The sequence below is a fragment of the Seriola lalandi genome, unplaced genomic scaffold, assembly GCF_002814215.2.
Source record: "Seriola lalandi dorsalis isolate HSWRI2012SDOR001 ecotype SW California unplaced genomic scaffold, Sedor1 jcf7180002054433, whole genome shotgun sequence".
NCBI classification, from domain to species: domain Eukaryota; kingdom Metazoa; phylum Chordata; class Actinopteri; order Carangiformes; family Carangidae; genus Seriola; species Seriola lalandi.
In genome coordinates this window covers 51,727-54,059 of record NW_019524986.1, presented here as the reverse complement: position 1 = coordinate 54,059, position 2,333 = coordinate 51,727, and the positions used below count along the sequence as shown (strand labels likewise).

At 42.6% G+C, this 2,333-nt stretch overlaps 1 pseudogene across 1 annotated transcript in view; it reads right to left on the bottom strand.

Moving 5' to 3' along the window:
* Window positions 1-722: 722 nt before the first annotated feature.
* LOC111658278 (uncharacterized) overlaps window positions 723-2,333 on the bottom strand; it is a 3,840-nt pseudogene continuing 2,229 nt past the window's right edge. The window contains exons 4-6 of the transcript XR_015437530.1: window positions 2,208-2,333; window positions 1,981-2,121; window positions 723-1,869 (exon numbers count right to left, since the gene is read on the bottom strand). The exon at window positions 2,208-2,333 is cut by the window's right edge and continues 97 nt beyond it. The product of XR_015437530.1 is annotated as an uncharacterized LOC111658278 (transcript). The remainder of the gene's footprint in view (window positions 1,870-1,980; window positions 2,122-2,207) is intronic.

The following is a 2,333-nucleotide window of genomic DNA, read 5'->3' as shown; positions in this document are numbered from 1 at the left end:
GCTGCTGCTGTTTTTTCCTTCATCATGAAGCAGAAAGTTCATTAATAACTTAAAACAAATATTTCCTTCATGTTCCAGATTATCAATGACACCTGCAGCAACAACAATCTAAAATCAATTCTTACACAAAAGGTTTTAAAGTGATTTCACTTCAAGGAAATGTAGGTTTCAATTTTGCATCTTATATCTGAATCACTTTGCTGTAGTCTACAAAACACTGTGATCATTGTGGTACTATATATATATATTTAGTATATATATATACTGTATATATACATACTGCACTGCTCACATACTGAGAGTAGTGTAGTGCTGCCACCTGCTGGCTGTTTCCTCTCACTGCTGATGTTTTAAAGTTTCCTTCAGAGAAGAGTTTTACTTTAATGCTGAATTAATAATGATGAAACTGATCGTAGACAAAATTTCATCAACGTTTCTTCCCAGGAAAGAAAGAATAACGAGAGGAAACGTTTCTAAACTGCAACTAAACCTGATTCAAACCTGAATCCTGACACCACGTCTGAACCGTTAAAGGTCCGGCTCACAGTGAAGACCAGAGAATATGTCCTCCCTTTGGACAAATGTCTCCCTGAACAAAGATTACAGCTCACACAGAGAGACAGGATGTCTCACCTGACACCTGTAGAAACACAGTGTGTAAATGACCTCGTCAGATCGACAGAACACGGCGCTGCACTGAAGAGAAGACATGACACAAAGCAGTGGCTTCACTATTTTACAGCTTCAACCTCACAGTCGTGAAAACATGAACCCAGTAACAGATCAAAGACTTAAAGTGAACTTTAGGAAGTTCCTTGTTAATGGAAAAGAGAAAAATCCAACAATATTTTTACATCAACATCAACATGTTTATATTCAGTGCTGCAGTTCCTCTTTTCCCCTTGACTTCACATTTAAAACCAGCTCCACCTTCAACTGCTACAGCCGTCACAATCACTGTGTCTGCTGGCTGGTCAGTTCACTGACGCTCCCGATGTCTCTTTCTTTGGAGGCGTGATATCTACAAAGTACAGCACATGTTGGACAATATTACGTGATGAGAGCTGTGCAGCTCAGACAATAGAGGACAGGGAGTCATCTGAAATACATTTTTACTCATGCTTGAGGTCTGGACCGACACTGATCCGCACCATGGTAACTGTTGTACAGTAATAGACTATGGGCAGACTGATAAAGTGACGACTCCCTACCTTTGAAACGGGCACAAAGTTTGTTTGAAGTAAGTTTTTGTTAGTTTACTGTGTGGTTAAGAACTCCTGACCAATGAGTGAGCCAACTGAGCTTTTCTCTGAATAGAGAACACAAAGATTTTATTAAATGGATTACTATTGGATAACTCTATGTTGCTGGTTTTGGCTTCACTTCTGAAGCTGCTATAGCTAGCAGCTAGCCCCCTCTGTTGGCCAAAACAAGCGCAACGCTAAACTACTCTGTTTTAAATTCTCAGTTAAAAACGGGGACTTCCTGTGTTTATGGTGTTGATGTGTCTGTGCTGTTCATGTGGATTTGTACGTCGTTATTAAATCTGTATTTTAGTTTACTTTCTTCTTTCAGTAGCGTTACTTGAATATTTTTTTGGGGGGGCTTTGCTGTTCAACCGAGTTCTAGGTTGAACTAGAAGGTGTGGGGTTCCACAGGGAGGCATTCAGGGTCCTCCACTCTTTCTGACGATGGAATCGACGTCTGACTCAAACACTTTGGCTTCGTTTAAGGAGGAAGAACACGGCAGATCAGCTCAGAAGAGATGCTCTGTGGTGACAGCGATGATGACATCATCACTGTCATCGCCCAGTCCCTGCTCAGCCTGGGTGAGCGGGGTCATCGCCACGGATACGGGCAGGTGATGTTCTACATTGAGAGCAGGTCAGAGAGAAAATGTGGATGATTCACCAACTTTTAAAACATGAAGAGGTCTGTTAAAGATGATTGATTGATTGATTGATTGATTCAGAGTGTTACCTGTGGCTCTGTGTCGATATAAAGACACCATGAGGACAGTGGAGATGAAGAACAGACTGAACACCACTAAGTGGAGGAGCAGTCTGAACACAAGATGGAGGGAGGTTGAGGCAGTGGGCGGAGCTGTGGTTGTAGGGTCACCTGTAGAGAGAATCACCTGGTCAGGTAACATGTGGATCAATAAGTGGTGAAGTCAAAGTGAAGCTCCTGACCTTTGACCTCCTGACCTGTGACAGTGATCCAGCTGCGTGGAGACTCTCCATGACCTCTGATGTCACAGCTGTAGAGGCCTTCATCAGACTTGTCAACATGGTGGATGGTCATGTGACCTGTAGTCTCTGTGATGAGGGAGC